This window comes from Plectropomus leopardus, chromosome 2 (assembly GCF_008729295.1).
Source record: "Plectropomus leopardus isolate mb chromosome 2, YSFRI_Pleo_2.0, whole genome shotgun sequence".
Lineage (NCBI taxonomy): Eukaryota > Metazoa > Chordata > Actinopteri > Perciformes > Serranidae > Plectropomus > Plectropomus leopardus.
This window is the reverse complement of record NC_056464.1, coordinates 2,865,111-2,882,275: the sequence shown is the minus strand read 5'-3', so window position 1 is coordinate 2,882,275 and position 17,165 is coordinate 2,865,111. Positions and strand designations below refer to the sequence as shown.

At 40.2% G+C, this 17,165-nt stretch overlaps 1 protein-coding gene across 1 annotated transcript in view; it reads left to right on the top strand.

Moving 5' to 3' along the window:
• The window catches only part of plxnb1b (plexin b1b), a 144,248-nt gene that overhangs the window by 51,731 nt on the left and 75,352 nt on the right, over window positions 1-17,165 (top strand). Inside the window, exon 3 of the mRNA XM_042498427.1 lies at window positions 7,572-7,693. The gene's annotated coding sequence lies outside the window, so the exon portion shown is untranslated. The remainder of the gene's footprint in view (window positions 1-7,571; window positions 7,694-17,165) is intronic.

Sequence of the window (17,165 nt, the reverse complement as noted above, 5' to 3'; positions counted from 1 at the left end):
CAGCTCTGCTGTGGCTGTCAAATGCTTAATATAGCCCCAGTGTAAACAGAGTATTGTAAAAAATGGATTGGAGTTAAAAGTCTCCATGAATTTACTGTGTAATGTGTGATTACATGTGGAGTGCTTTACGGTGGCAACATTTGTGTAGCATCAGTCACGCTGATCCATGGAGCTGCTGCTGTGAGGCGGCCTCTATCTTAGGCGGTCAGCAGGGAGGACAGAGCAATGACTCGTATTTAGGCTGCTGTCAGGCCACTGGGCTGATAACAGTGTGTGGGAGAGACTGTCAGTCTTTCAATATGACTCCCATAACCACTGAACAGACGCACACACACACACACACACACACACACACACACACACACACACACATATGCAGACAAGCGGGGGTAAGATGAAGTATAGGGGAGTTGTTAAGCTTTAAACAGGCAATCCAAATATTTTCTCCCCCTTGACAGTTTCAGACAAAGACAAAATAAACACATTTTTCTTTGTGGTGTGGGCCTGAACCACATCAACACAATGAAGTGCTCCTGTGAGAAGCCAGGCTCTCCCTTTAATTAGGTCCTGCAGATTTGGAACCCTGAGATTTCAAAATCTCTTCATCACCACTTCATAGAGATGCAGCACAGATGTTATGCAAACTGGAGCTACATCCACCCTAGTATGTTTGTATGTAGTAGTATGTATTATCAGCCTGGCTGATTGTTGGGGCTGATATTTGGCATTTTGCATATTATCCGTATCAGCGTTTTTCATTTTAATAATCCCTGATAAAATTATTTAATTAAAAAGTGCAAATTAAGTGTCAGTATGGAAGGAACTTTTACTTTGTAAAACTTTAGAGAACTTGCAGGGGAACTGTGTATGATGGTTGTGATTAAATATTTGCTAAAGACATTTAAATAAAATTTTGTGTTGCAGTTTGATATATCTCAAATTCTAAATACTGACAGAAAGATTTTCTTTTTCTTTGTTAATGCATATTGGTTCCAAATATTGGTTATCGGTATTAATAATTAATAATAATCCATATTGTATCTGCCCTGAAAAACCAATATCAGTCGACCCCTATTACATAACTACCATCGATTTTGCATCTTCCTGCAGGTTGTCTGGCCATTTTTAGTCAACTCAGTACATAACACACTCACAAGATGTGAGTGTGTTATTAAAAGGTAATAATCTTACACCTAATTTCCTTATTAAACAGAGAAAGAAATCCATACTATGGATTTCTTTCTAAAAATTCTTTCTAGAAATCCATACTATGGATTTCTTTCTACTACTACTTTCTATGTAGTAGATTGCATGGCTTCATAAGTGAGTGGAGTATGTGCTTTTAATTTTGGAGATACAATAGTTATAAAAGTAGGCAGTTCTGCAGCGGCACCGCAACAACAAACACTGCCAATGTGAACACATTCTGCTCACACATGCAGTGTGGCCTGGGTGTAACCTCCTTGATTGGCAAGTGATGCTCAGTGCATGCTGAAGCATCCTCAATACAACCTCTACAGTATGAAGTTAATAGAAATTATCATATTTTTGACATTATTTAAACTCACACCATATGGATTTCTAACTACCCGGGTATACTGTAATACCACCCACATCGAGGCCGCAGTGCATCCCATGCTAAACACGGGCGCGGTGTTAGAGCCTGGGTGGAATTTCAGTCTCATTAAGTCTGGTATTGTTGCGTTGCCACTTATCAGGTGGTGCGTCATCATCAACTCAGGAGGAGAATGTGTTTTTTGATGTAAGACTGAGTGAATGAACTGCTTTTTGGACATGTCCACTTGCTGATTGGTGGAGCTTCATACTGTTACCAGTGTCGTTGTACTGTCTGGTCATGTCACCTGTATTTTGGATCATGTCTAATAACTCCACTCTTTTAAGATGCATGTTGAGGTTTATTTGACATTAAAGCAGACACATCGGGTCATTGTGAACTGCCAGAGAGACATCAAAACATTAAACATTGAACATTGTCATATTTAACCAAATTGTTTAACCCCATTACATGGAGAAAAGAACTAAAACATGCAGTATTATTACAGACATCTGTGTAATAACTTGTGTTGCAGGTATTTTTGGTACCTTGAAGTTCATTTTCATTGCCATATAAGAGGCAGGATAACTTAAACCAGGGGTTTGTTTAAAATTTGTATGTTGGTCTGGTGTTAACTTGTGCAGTGTTTTATGGTGTTGCCACACCCCCAAATTTAAGCATTGATATTGGTCAGCAGAATGTCATAGCTGTTTAAAAGATGATAAAAACTAGAGGAATAATATTGCTTTAAAACAATGCCTCTTAGGAAAGTTTACCAGTGAAACCACAAACTCAGTGTTTTCCTTTGTGGTCCCAGTTAATGAGGCTGCAGCTTTACAGCAAATGCACTCAAGTGTTGACACCCCTCCTGAGGCGGCTGGTAAACCCTGTCCCAGGTCGTGGAAGGGCAATCAGTAAAATACAGTGAAAATTAAAAGGCAAGAGCGAGAGCAGTTATCAGGATCGGTTATGGACTGCATGTCATAAAATGTGACCTAAAGAGAGCAGACAAAGTCTCCCCCTGTCACTGGAGACAAGAGCAAACAGAGATGTGTTTGCTCACAGTCTACGGCACAGTCAGGGTGTGGTTGTATTCAGTGGCTGGAGGTCTATTGTTGTCCTATTGTGTATTTGTAGGACAGAAACACACACAAATCTGCCTGCTGATTATCCTGTTGCAACCTGCATGAGTGGAGGAGTGTACTCAGCTGAGGCTCTGATCCTGCTCGGGCAGAAGGAGGCTGGCTGTATACTGCAGGCTGATGCACATACGGTATTTGTGTGTGTGTGTGTTTGTATGTGCCAGTCATTCCTCTTTATTGATCTGTTAACAAGAAGCTCATCTGTCACATTTAAGGAGACTGTAGTGCATTGCACTACTGTTCAAGGAGTGCGCTGCATGTGTGTGTGTGTGTTTGTATTTGTGTGCCAACAGAGAATACATTATTTAACAACGAGGATACATCAACTTGTACCTGTACATTCACTGAGAATGTTATTAAGGTTATAACGATAACGATGAGAGGTAGTAACAGCGCTGAAATGCTGCCTGTATAAACAGGACATCTCAGAGGACATAGCTATGGGCAGGAGGGGTGTGAAGTTTTGACAGCATGTTATGATTGTGAGATTTAAAAAGCAGCTGTTAGCAGTTATTGACTAGCACAAAAAAGAAGAACAGAGGTATTTAATGTCTGCAAACTGGGAAAACAATGTGATTTCGGAGCTCCCTACTCTCCAAGCGGCGGACCAGATCAGTTGCCAAATAACAGATAAGGTAAATGATTGTTACTGACATGTTATGTCATTGTTATTGTTCAAAAATACAAAAAATAGAGTCAGTCACATGTGGAGATAATAAATGTTGGGAGCATCATCTGTGTGCTGACTGTATTTTTGTATCTACTTTTGTTCTGTCCAGCAGCGAATATTTAACTGGTTTTGGATGTGCGTGGTGCACGACTATTTTTTTATGTATGTTATATGTCACACCAGAGGCCACCTCTGTTGTTGTTAATGTCAGACCCTTCATGCCTCTTTTTGTATGGTGATGCTGGCATGCTGCCTAAAATCACACACTGGAACAGAATGATGCTGCTGTCGTTTGGTTCTGTGTAAAAATGCAGGGGTGGTATAAAAAAGGAACTTGGTGGATAAGCACGATCTCTGTGTAAAAAGCTCTTTGGTTTGCATTTAAGTACAACTGATAGCTTGAATATAATTGATGTAAACATGGTGAACATGGAGGCTCTGAACCAGTGTGAACCAAGATGGCAATACTCTTCATTATTTTTCATACTGACACGGCGGTACTTACTAACGCTTTCCTCCTCAGTTGGTACTATCAGACAGTTATTATCCACAATAAAAGATCACCTTAATTAAAACAGAGTATTTTGCCAAGAAGCAACTCAACAAAATAAGTCGATGGGAATGCGTACGATCAGCACTTACACCCAATTCAAATGACTCTGCAGTTGACACAGGTTTTTATTGCCTCCGATTCCAATTAGCTTTGATGCATTCTGAGTGAATGCATTCATTTCAGCTCCTTAACCGGTGAGATGCAATGACGCACCGTCACTAATTACCCTCCGTCTCCTCCTAAGCAGCAAAAACATTGATCCAAGTTAGACTGCACAGAATTTGAGAGACTGAATAAGTAAAAGATATATAAAGAGAAGAAAAGAAAAAGTTTTCAAAGACCTCTGATCCTGCACACCAACAAAACAACAAAACACACACACACGAAATGCAGACTGTCTCAAGCGGTGAGTTCAGTGGCAGTGGGAATACAGCTAATCTCAAATATTTAGCAGGTTTTGTTTAAAAAACCCATGTGCACATATTAATTTTAGTGGGAAAGAGGTTTTTCTCAGGCAAGAATAGCGTGGATTTCACATCTCTGTATCATTCGGGCCATGTCATTTTAATTACCCGAGAGCAAATTTGCATTTTTGTAGCCACTGTAAGTAATCACTGTAATTTTGGTGTGAATACACCATAAGGTTCACCTTAGACATTTGGGTAAAAACCATAATATCCTCTGACATGAGATGGTATGTTCGTTGCATGCATTTTAATGGCATACTGTGATGTAACTCCCCTTATCGCCAACAACTCCCACTGCCCACTGTCCACCTCAAGTGACTGTGATTGGATGATATGAAAATAGAAACCATTGCCCAACTCTAATTGTAAGTGGGCATCGTTTTGGATGTTCTTATGAGTGATTGCCATTTTTTTCCACACACACACCAATACAGACACGCAAACTGTTAGTTGCTGCCAGCAGAAGACCGATGGGGGCTGGGAGGGGGCCTATTGTGTTTTTAATGTAGCTGTTCTTCCCTTTTATTGGAACAGAAGGGGTGAGAGGTGCTCACACAGTACCAGCCAACCCCCAACACACACACACACACACACACACACACACACACACACACACACACACTCCTGTTTTTTCCCAGCCTCCCTCACTCTGTAACCAGTGGAGATGGATATGGATGCAGAATGGGACCACTGGTGCGTTTTGATTGCACCACAACGGATGGGATGAGTCATAAATCAAGCCCCTGACCTGTCCCAGCTCCTAATCATCCCCCACACACACTCCCACCTCCCTTTTGTCTTTATTTTGGTTTGGACTGGTCTCACTGGGAATTGACTGGGACTGTCATGTACATGCAGATGGGGGTGGTGAGGTGCATTGGCGGCTCCTCCACGTTCAGCTCTGTGAATCAAGCACGTATTGGATTTTTCTCTCTGAGTGGAGAAGGATGTGGGTTTTACCTCCTGGGGCTGGGAGGAGGCAGTCTGTCACAACATGGAGAGGAGATTGTTTATGTGTGTGTGTGTGTGTGTGTGTGTGTGTGTGTGTGTGTGTGTGTGTAGGTGTTGGTGTGTGTAGGTGTGTGTGGACACTTCACCCAGTTTATCAGTGCACGGGCAGCTGTGCACCTGATGCTGTGTAATCTCATTGATCCCATTATCAACAGTGTTGAACCAGTGGTCAGAGCTCAGAGCTGCCTGCACTGGAGTCAAAGGGCCAGCTGCTGGACACGTCGCTTTTCACTGCAGGAGGCGTGGCCAGTATATCCATTATATTCACTGCACCGCAGTAAAATGTCACAAACATTATAAATAGTATAAATTGTAATTTTATATAATTCTTATTAAGTTAAATTTTATTAAAGACATTTTGATTTCTTTCCCACTCACATTGAAGGGATTCTCATTTTAAACACGGCTGCTGTATCAGTTAAGTTTCATTTTGTTTTTATTTGTTCCACTTGTGTTTAAGTACAACAATCCAATTTACATTAAGAACAACTTTAATACACATGGCATAACTTAAAAGGAGCAGGGAGAGGAAAAACTCTTGTTTTACCTGCCCCTTTCTCCAAACGTATATAAACAAAAGAAATAGATGGCCTGTTAATTATAGTTCTATGATTAATATCATATAGAAGTATCAAGAGCTGTACACAATAATTCACCTTCAATGAGGGGACAGATTCCACCCGACATCTTCATATAGTCTGAATATTCTTTCTTTATTCATTTTCTTGAACTGAACAATATTTTTACAACACTAGAAATCATTCTGTAGAGAAATTCCACAGTTTGATGGCAACCACTGAAGAACACTTCTGCTTTAATTTAGTTTGTGTATACTGGTGCTTAAAGTGAAATTTGCCTTTATGCTCCACGTCTTCAGAAATAACAACAAAGCAACTGTTGTACATTTTCTGGTACATAACTGGTACCTCAACTAAATTTTAAAATTTTAATAGTTATGATGTAATAAACGGTCTGTTACGTATGTTCTCTTGGATCTGCTTCATGAATAATTCTTACTGCTCTTTTCTCTTATACAGAACATGAGTAACAATGACTTCACGTTACTCATGTGTGTGTGCCCCACACGCAGTAACTTCTGTTTGGCAAAACAAGTGAACAGTACAGAGTTCTCTTTGCATGTAATCTAACACGTACTTTACTTTATTATTATTTTTTTTTTCAAAACAAAATTATGCTTAGACACCTTTTGTCTTTAACATGCTCTATGTAGGATTTCCATGACAGTTTATCATCCATTATCACACCCAAAAATCTAAATTGAGACACTAGGCAGGTTTCCATTAACCCTCAACTTGCACAAACAGATCATTCAGAAGTTTGGAATCCATAATTCCTCTGTGAAATAGTGGACTATCGCCTCCCAGAAATCCCTCATACGAGGCTGCTCCCACGTATAAGGGGCTCGCCTTTCCATTATCGCTCACACAACATGGCAAGAGAAGTCACATAACATCAGTCACTGGAAAAGCAGTCATCTCGCAATTGTGCTTTATCGAAATTTTGAAAATATTGTTTAAGTTTTGTGCAAATCTGTAATGGAAATCCACCTACTCTTTTAATGTAACCTTTGTCTATAGACAGTGAAAACATTTCATCCTTCTTTCAATTGACAAAAACCCCGAACTTCGATTTTTTTCACATTTAATGATAATTTATTTTCATCAGACCATCTCCTGAACTAAAAACAAATTTCGTCTGCAAACAGCACAAACCGCAATATATTTGACATCTCACTTTCTTCTAGCATCTGTTGACGGGAAAGTCACAGCAAAAACACTGACAAATCCTGCCCGAGACCAGCCAGGTGCTTCAAAAGTTAAAGCACTAGTGGTTCTATTTTGCTTTATTTCATTATTTATTTATTAACAATTGCATAACAACTTAATATTTAACTCTTCTTCTGATTTGAATCAAGTTGAATATTACATATATGTGTTTTTTTTTCATAGATTAAGAGATTTAATACACAACTTTTTCTGCCAGTCTCTCCCCTCTCCCTGGTTGAAGTGCAGAAAGCTAATTGGTTGCTCTGTAAATATCAAACTATCTTGTAAGATGCCATTTACCTGGATGCTTTTCGCCTGTGTTTGTGCTTCATGGTTGTGATACTGACCAGGATAATCTTTTGTCTTTCTTCCTCTTGTGTATAAAGTCACATCTCCATTTTGGTGCCACCCTCTCCTGCCATCGTTGCTCAACCCCAGGAACCCGACTCCTTGTGAATCGCTGTGGCCAGGCACTGACACCCTGACAGCGGTGGACACAGAGGATCAGGTCAGACTTTTTTTTTTTTGTGTAACTCTTTTTAGTAAACACTGAAATATTTGGAATGTTGTCAGTGAAATAGCTGTTGCAGAGGTCCTGTCCACCCCTCTTGGCTGTGTGCTGTTGTTGATGTACCTGTGTTCCTGCCTCCTGGCTGGATGAAAGCACAGTGCTGGCTGCTGCCTGCCCTCCAAGGTCAGGTCACTCAGACCTTGTTTAGATATGAATGATGCTTTGGGTGAATTCAGAGCAGAGGCGTTGGATGCTGTTATCCCCTGCTTTGCCGTATAATGAGGTGTGTGTGTGTGTGTCTGTCTGTGTGTCTGTGTGTGTTGGTGTGGAGCGTTGGTGACCCCTGTGCCGACTGGAGCACAATGATGAATGAGACTGTTAGAGTGGTGCTGTGAGATTTTTTTTTTTTTTTTTTTTTTTTTTTTTTACAATTCTACAACTCTACACATAATATCACACACACACACACACACACACACACACACACACACACACACACACTTACACTTCCCCTGCATGAGTGTCTACATGCAGATGTGGCTTTCCTTCTTCTCCTTGCAGTATTATTAACCGCCAACACGACTTTTCTTCTCTCATGTATTCCCCATTGTGTCTGTGACGGGCTATCATTTGAAAGTTTTCCAGTGCAGAGCCGGTATGATGCACGAGTTTCACTGCTGGTGCTGAAACAATGCTTTGCCAATATCTTACAGCCTTTCAGTTCCTCCAGTATTACTGAATGTTCCCTTACTTTCAATAGAATGAGCAAAACATCTGAAATATATTTGTTTAAATTATTTGAACCCTTAGGGACTGTTTGGCACATTTTACACACATTTCATTTTTTGCCAGTTTTGGCTGTGTTCATGCATATGGCATACATTTGGCATTTTGAAGATTTTGTATTTTTTTTTAAATGCTGGAATTTCCAGCTCAGCTCCTACAGTCAAGTCTAAAATACACTGTAGAAACAAAACTGTTACATTCATACTTTTAAGTGTAAAAAATACTCCACTGCTCATCGTTAGTTTCTAACGATGCTGTAGTAAATGTCTGGTTAGGTTTAGGCACAATATCACTTGTTGATGGTTTGAAAAAGATCGTATTTAGCTTGTATTACCCATGTTTTGTAGCTGAAAATGGACAAGCAGTTTTGTTTGTTGGTCTTGGACAGTGGTCAGCAGCTTGGCAGGTGTCTCGCCTAGGTTTGGCACTATCCATCATCTCCTCCACCTCCCCATGACAAAGTCAATGACAACATTATCTGGCCTGTCTGGAGAAAATAATTGTTTTGATATTTGTACTAGAACAGATTTCAGTTAGGCACTAGTGCTGAAAAAAAAAAAAAAATCAAACGATACCCTGCTCCAAGTTTCCTCGTCTCAGTTTTACAAGCACAGTTCAGTAAGTAGTAAAAACTGTCAAGGTTGCATACATTGTCAGCCTGTCAATGCCATCAAATGCCCAAAACTGGGTGTGAAGGCGCCTCTGCTTCCTCCAAATGGGAGCGCGTCAGGTCCTGTAACCTCTCATTTGATGAATGCCCAATCCACAGTCCTGCAGCCACCACATAGCTGAAATTAGCCACCAAGATATTGCTCAATTTCTACCCAGAACACTGCAAGAACCACCGAAATCCAAACAATATCACCATGCAACAAGCAGCACACACAGTGACGTTATTGTGTAGATATCCAACCACAGCTAAAACAGGCTGCTCCACTGTGTGCTCCTCACAGGGAAAAAGTCATGCTCTTTTCAAACAGAGATAAATTTCCAAGACCTTTTTAGATTTTTACATTCCCTATTGTCTAGTGTAACAGAAATAATTTAAAGCCCATTCCTTGTGGTTCACCTTTAAGAGCATGCTGTGCTGTTCAGATTTCACTGTGTGTTCTCGGGAGGAGGTGAGGCTGGAGCTACGAGGGGAATGTTCCCTGTGTGAGCATTTAACTCTGAATGCCCAGAGCCGCGGAGATGCTGCACTATTTATGAAGTGAAGAAAGAGAATAGGTTTTCTTGCATCTGTTCTGCCAGCTCTCTCAGACTGCAGAGCAGAGTGAGAAATGGAGTTTAGAGGAGCGAGTCTAAAGTGAACATTAGGCTTGGGCAATATTTAATGATTCATATACCTTCATACCTTCCTGAAATTTCACCAGGGTATACGGTATGTGATGGTATCAGTGTCAGCGCTACCTGTCCTTCAGCTTTTCAGACTAATAAGTACTCAATACAAGCCCCTAAAATGTTTAGGAAAATGTATATTCTCACACCTATTTTCTTTATTAAACAGAGAAATACAGCTATACATCTTTTGAATTCAACTTTCAGTCACAGAGACTGAAGAGGCTTTACTATGTGGTAACTCATCATAAAACACATTTCATTCAAACTCGGCAGAAACAAATTAAACTCACACAAACTGTCTTGGTTGCTTTTGTTAGTAATCTTGTTAGTAAGTCCACTGTTGCAACAATGACCGGCTCCGCTTTGGTCCCAAAAATCCTTAATTCATCAAGTTAGATGTAAAACACATGCCATTATTCCCCACGGTCTCTCTCTGCCTGCTGGCTGCTGGCTGTTTACAGTCCTGTACCTTCTCCCTCCACCACTAGGTGTTGTGGTGGTGCGTGCTTTGCACTACATACAATAAGTTTAATAGAAAGAGGAGCACTTGTATTTATCAGTATTGGCAGATAAATAATATAAATGTGCAATCAGTGATTTCTGTAATTGTGCAGATTGTATCATTGATTACAAGCAAATACAATGGAAGCAGTGCATCGTGGGCCACCTGGCTGTAGGGTGGGTAAAGAGGGAAGATGTTAGGCAGAGATTTTTTTTTTTAATGAGTTAAAATGAACATTAAAATACAAGGTCAAAAGTAATAAAGTAATAAACCAGTGGTTCCTGGACCCTTTTTAGCCATGCCTCCTTTTAAATTCATAAGTAGTGAAACTATATTATAGTGTCCTTGAGCAAAGCAGCAAACCCCTGCCTGGTATGCAGCCTGGTGTCTCACCTTAACCATTAATGCATATCTGGAGATCCTGTGTGTGTGTGTATGTAAAGAAAAAGTAACAGAGTGAAAAAAAACTCCCCAAGTGGATTAACAATGTTCTTCTAGTTCTTTCTGCTTTTACACCACAAGCAGACCACACAGAGAGGAGACCCTCGTTTTAGTGCGGTCACACCCGTGTTCATTTAACACTTTGAAACTTGAAACAACATTACTTTTCTTGTGCTACTTTAAGACACCTTTCACAATGATTTAAACCTTTAACTGTGAGCAAATGGGAAACATGGGAAAAAGGCAATGAGCAACTTAGTAAGACATGTTCCTCAAACTGCAAGAAATAAGTAGATTAAGGAAATGATGTTAAAACACGAGGGGAAAAAAGAAAAAAATCTAGGGGAAAACTCTATTATAAGTATCATAAACATATTTAAAATTATATTACAGAATTATATTTAATCATTTTTTTCAAGTCATTTCTAATCGTTTTTTATCTTCTTCGTCTTTTTCTTTTCTTTTTCTTTCTTTATTTCTGTCTCTTTTTTATTTTATTTTATTATTTTATTTTTTATTTTTATTGAAAACTAATTTTCAGGTAATTTTCTTGTTTTTTCTTTTGTTTAATTCAGAGACAGATTGGAGAGAAAAAATGGGGGTAAAACAGTGGGTTGTGCTCAGGAAATCCAGACAGTTTTGACAGTATGAGGGAGTGAGTGACAGATGTGTGTTGAAGGATGGGTGATGGAGAGGAGGTATAACTCCTCCTTGTCCCTCCCCCCTTTTCTCTGTCTGCTCCTCCACAGCCTATTAACCAGACTGAAGCTCGTGTCCTTGAGCATATTACTGAAAATCTCTTGCTTGTAAAACAGGCAGAGGTGAGAGAAAGTCGTCACTGTGATGATATCTCTCCCTCTCTCTACATATGCATGCACACACACGCACACACACACACACACACACACACACACACACACAGACACATACACATACACATACACAGTTAGTTGGGAAGTAAACATGTATGCAGTCTGGATTCAGACAGGAACATGCAGAGATTTTATCTGTGTTTCTCTTTTCATTCAAATCTCATTTCAATGACATTCCTCTGTGCGTAAGTTCGGTGGGACCAGCATGTTTTGCTCCAGCCAGCAGCGGCTTCATACGGGCGCGCTCACCAAGGGTGGCCCTAACCACGATGGCAAGTCCACCTCCAGGGTGGTCTGCTGTGGCAGAGCAGGTTTGTTGTGAGAGATTACTCATAGCTTCAGACAGTGTCATGCTTCTGAGCCTGTTCTCTACTGAAAGGTAACTCGCTGCTGTTGTCATGGTGTTGCATTAGATTATGTGACACACTGTGGCCTACACACACACACACACACACACACACACACACACACACACACACACACACACACACACACACACATATCCCCACATCTCAGGGTGTGTTTTAGCACTGTGAACTTGCACAGAGACTCCAAAATGCTTCAGCAGAGGCCCATGGAATTCATTTTCCTCCTCTCTCTCTCTCTCTCTCACACACACACACACACACACACACACACACACACACACACACACACTGTACCCTCCACTATGACATATTCAGAAATATTACCTACATTTGCATTGTAAGGAGCTCTTTATAAGAACCTCCTGGGCTCCATAATTGGCTGTAGCATTGTGTTTTCTTCTCTCAGCCAGAAGCGCTTCAGCTAGGGTAAAGCGGCAGCAGCAGGTCCCAGCACGGTGATGCTCACCTCCAAGAGGAACCCATGGCATCTAACAGAGCCTGATGAAGAGAGGTGACCAGCTGTGGAGGTCAGCAGGAATGTGTTTAGTATAGAGATTATCCCCAAATGCCCTCAGTCTCATCACAATACAATATTATATCAATATATCAAATCTTTTTGTTCTTGGCTGCTTGCCATTATGTAACACAGAAGTTTGAAATGAAGGTGTATCTTTAATATGATGTATGGATTGATATTTTCTCTATCCGAACTGTGCCTGTAAAACTATTACGATATTGGATGATCATTAACTTGATCAGGATTGACGGATCATTACAGCCGTAGCTCCCAGTGGATGTTTGGTGGACTTTAGTTTCTTTTATGACCAAACCAGCAGCTTTTGAATGACTGAGCAGCTTCTGTTAGAAACAAGGAAGCACACTAATCTGCTACCTGTCGTGGGCAGATCTCATTGTCTGTGTTTATTTTATAGGAAACAGATTTCCAATAGATTTTCGATGGTGTTGCCTTTGAGAGAATCAGTAGTCTGAGCATGTTGTTATTTTTTGCCGAACAGATTTATTCACAAATAATTAGTTATATTTGGTTGAGCCCTCCAGCGACTCCGACTGTTTGAGTACTATGTTTGTGTTGGTTATCAGTCCCCTGTATCATCCCATTATGTGTCTGCAGCTGTGGGAGCGCCCCGGGGCTCTTTATGGTTTCATGGCTTGTCAAAACTCGGAGTGGCTGGCAGCATGTCTGCCTCCAACTTCGATGGGATAATGAGTTTTATTCTGATGTGTTGTTGGGGATGCACATTTAGTTTTTACTGCCCTCCATGATTTTTTTGTAGCAGTCTGGTGAAAAGAGGTCCAGCAGCGGTCTTCAAACCGTTTTACGACTTCATGCTCACCTTTATATGTTATGCAACAGGCCTGGCTCCATAAGCAACGCACACCCTGATGTTTTATGAAGGCAACACTACGGAAAAGCAGCATTAGCCGCATGGGACCACAAAGAAGCTCTTTGTGTAGCGGTGTATTTTACACACACACATATACACACACACAGCATTCAGAAAGGAGCAGACAACACAGCAGTCACACTAACATTTACCCTTCACTCTCCCCGTGCTGCCCTTGTTATTGCCCAGACAGGAACAGAAAGGAGCCTTTATGTATGTCCGTGTGTGTGTGTACGCGTGTGCGCGTGTGTGTGCATGTGCTTGTGCGCATGCTATCCATGCTTTGCAAAATCACCTCTGCGGTCCTTCCTCCAAGAACACTGGCTTTAATGTTCCCCTCAGGTTGCCACAGTGAGCACTTAAACAGCTGCTCAGAAAAGAGCAGTGTTGTAAAAGAAAGAGGATTATGGGATACTGCTTTATAGAGAGACAGACAGAGAGGCTGTATTATGTTGATGAGTGTTTGATGGTGAGCGCCACATGAGTATGTTCATGGTATTGAAATGGAATGGGAGTAGAAGTGATATTTCCATTGATATCAGTGTAGCTGGATGGTCAGAGCAGCAGCCATTTATGCAGCAGGATCAAGGACAAATGTTAATGTCATTTTTTAAACTAGGTTTTAAAAAAAGGCTAATAAATCTACCTTGTCCCTCGTATTTTTATGTGTACCTTTGCCTTTGCAACTGTTGTTGTGGCAAGTCATAAATTCACTGAAATAAGTTTTTGCAGTTACGACCGAATGAGCAGTGGAGCAGTATGAAGCGTGGAGAGGTGTCCTTTGTCTTGCTGCTAGAGAGGAATTGGGGATTGATTTATGTTACAGCCGTACCGACTGAAAAAAAAAAAAACTTGTTGGAATAGTTCCATGTGTCGCATGTCCAATAAATAGATAAAGTAATTTCACAAAAGGATCGTGCAACAATACACCTTTCAAAGTCAGCGTTCTCTCTGTTACAGAACTAAAGCCCTATTTACTTTATTGGAATTGAAGTTACTTGGGGACCTCTAAAAATTGTTATAATTGAAAATAAGGATAACAGTTTTGGTTAATTTTACTGACATTCATCAACGGTAACTAACCAGTTAATTTTAAAGGGAAAAAAAGACATAAAATACAAAATGCGTCTGCAGCAGAAAGCGTTGTCGCGGCAGCATGTTGCCCTCCCTCTGGTCGCCCTGATGAGGAAGCCTCTTTCCTTGTCAAGAAATATGAAGGCTGCGTTGGAGATTATCAGTGGAAGTTTTGTCAGCATTGTGGGTGCAGGACGGTCATTTCTCTCAGAAGAATGACATTTGTAACGATGTTGACATGGATGACGTGACAATGCGTGCACAAATCGGTTCTGTGTGTTTAACCACATTTTTAAAAAGAGAAAATGAGGTTAACAGTGTAAATCCCAGCTTTCGTGCTGTGTGGTGTTCCTGTGTTGTGTTGAGTGGAGTTACACATGACTGTGCCATCATATCCATGGGAAATACAGACCACTCTTATCCCATGTAAATGCATGGCACAAAACACAGTCGTGTGGGTGGTGGGGGGTGTTTCATGTAAACACAGCTTAAACAAAATAAAACTGTATTAGGTAACATTTGTCTTTCCACTGGTTTGGTGGAAATCAACTCTTTATTCATCCAGTCAGATGTGAAAACATGTTGATCTGAACAAAAATTTAAAAGCCAAGACTTTTTTGTGCATTCAATAGATATACAGTGTTTTAACAAATGCTGGTTGCAAATATGTTAAAATCCATGTTAGTGAGCAACATAATCCTTCCACCTGACAGGCGTGGCAAATCAACACATGGTCCCAAAATTTGCATATTGCTTTGAGCTTCCTTAACCCACACTGAAACAGTGCTGACTGGGAAGTTAACAATAGAGACAGTTTCCCATGATAGTGTGTTTTTGGTCAGTTCTTCCATATTCTCTCTGTACAGCTTGTCCAAAATTTACACCTCTCCCCTGAGAGCTTCTCAGCCCATCTTTCCCTGTCTCTGATAACATCCATCTGTCGGTCTGCGGCTGCCTGGCTGCAGGCCCTCTCCCACTACTCATCCTAATAATAACTGGATCTTGTGCTGCAGTGCTGTCAGTCATGCTGTTTCTGCTCCAGGAGAGTCCTGTTATTTTTTGTGTACCTCTTTCTCACCATTGTTCAAGATTTGTATGTTTAATGAAATGTTTAACTGTCGTTTATCTGTTTAAAAGTGATGATTAACTGATCATTAAGTCTAGAGGATATCAGATATTAGGAGTTCCTATGTCGCTTTCCAGAGTGATGTTTGCAGTTTTTTTAACAGGTTGAGAAGCTAAAATATATCAATATTGTTAGTTTAACCCTTCGAAACCTGAGAGAATTGGCTTGATGTCTTTCAAAAGCTTGGGAAGAAGAAGAAGGTGACAGGTAACTTATCAAGATATGGCCCAAAAATTAGCAAATCATAAGTAAAAAGTTGCAAGAAAATGACCTAAAAATAAGCACACAAATAAAAAAAGTAAAACACAAAACAAACACGCACACACACACACATATATATACATATACATATACATATACTGTAACATAATTGTGATAATTAAGACAAGTATAAATATAGCTTTTATCAAAATTCTTTGCTACTTTTTTATTTTATTTTTAATAATATCATATAATGTAATATCTAATAACCCCCCTTTAACCTTTAACTAGTGTTTGCACTTTGTGGAAATTTTCTTTCTTTCCTCATTTTGTTATTTTTTTGGTCATGTTTTGTTAAGAAACCGCTTTTCTCAGGTGTAAGAGGTAAATGTTTGCGAAAGGCGTCTGAATGCAGCACAACTGATGTTGAGGTGTCCAAGTGATAAAGGTTGATTTATAAGTAACTGCCATGACGGATTAATATTCAGTTGATTGGCGAACTCGTTGATGATGTCATGGTTTCAGTAGGGCGACTGAGAACTGATGAGATGTGCAGAAGACCAGCGTCTCCAAACATGTCTCAGCTGTCAGCTTTTGTGTCATGCTTCTTAAATATTAATGCTCCAGTGACACACTGTACACTGGATGATAAAAGGAGAGTCTCAGGTGTCTGGGATCTGTTTCACTGTATTTACTATTCTACCTGAAACACATTTTTGAAAAAGGACTTAATATCAATGTTACATATTTTTGCATTTTTGAGCAAAAAAAAAACCAACCAAAATCTGATGAATATGCACCTTTGAGCAGCAGATTATGGATAATCCCAGATAATTGTCAAACTAAAATCTCAATGCTGTAGAGCGATATTAAAAAGGGGGCATGGTAATTAAAGCACAGAATAAGTTAGAATAGTTAAATGGAGGAGGCTTCAGTAATGCTGGCAGAAAAGAAAATCCTTGACACACAGACTTTTCTCTCTGTGACCTCACTCTGCTGCACTCCACTTTGCCCAATGTTTCACTGCCTGCATTTTGGGATATTTTTGCTATTAGGCATTTCTTTTGTTGAATAATCCGAAGAACTGTCTCCACATTTGAAAAGAGGACTAGACTATTTTAGCACGTACAATTGTTATCCCAGAAAACAGTGAGGTCATGCCAAGATGATTCAGTAATGAAGGCCCCTTTGCTCTATCTTTATTTTTCACTTTCAGTGTAAATCCAGCCAACTTCAAGCTGGACTTGACTGGATCCAAGCACCATGTGTGTTCTTGGGTCAACTGTAGTGCCAGATCATGAGCATGATCATTAAACCGCAGCAGAAGTCAAACGAGGCTTCAGTAAAGCTGG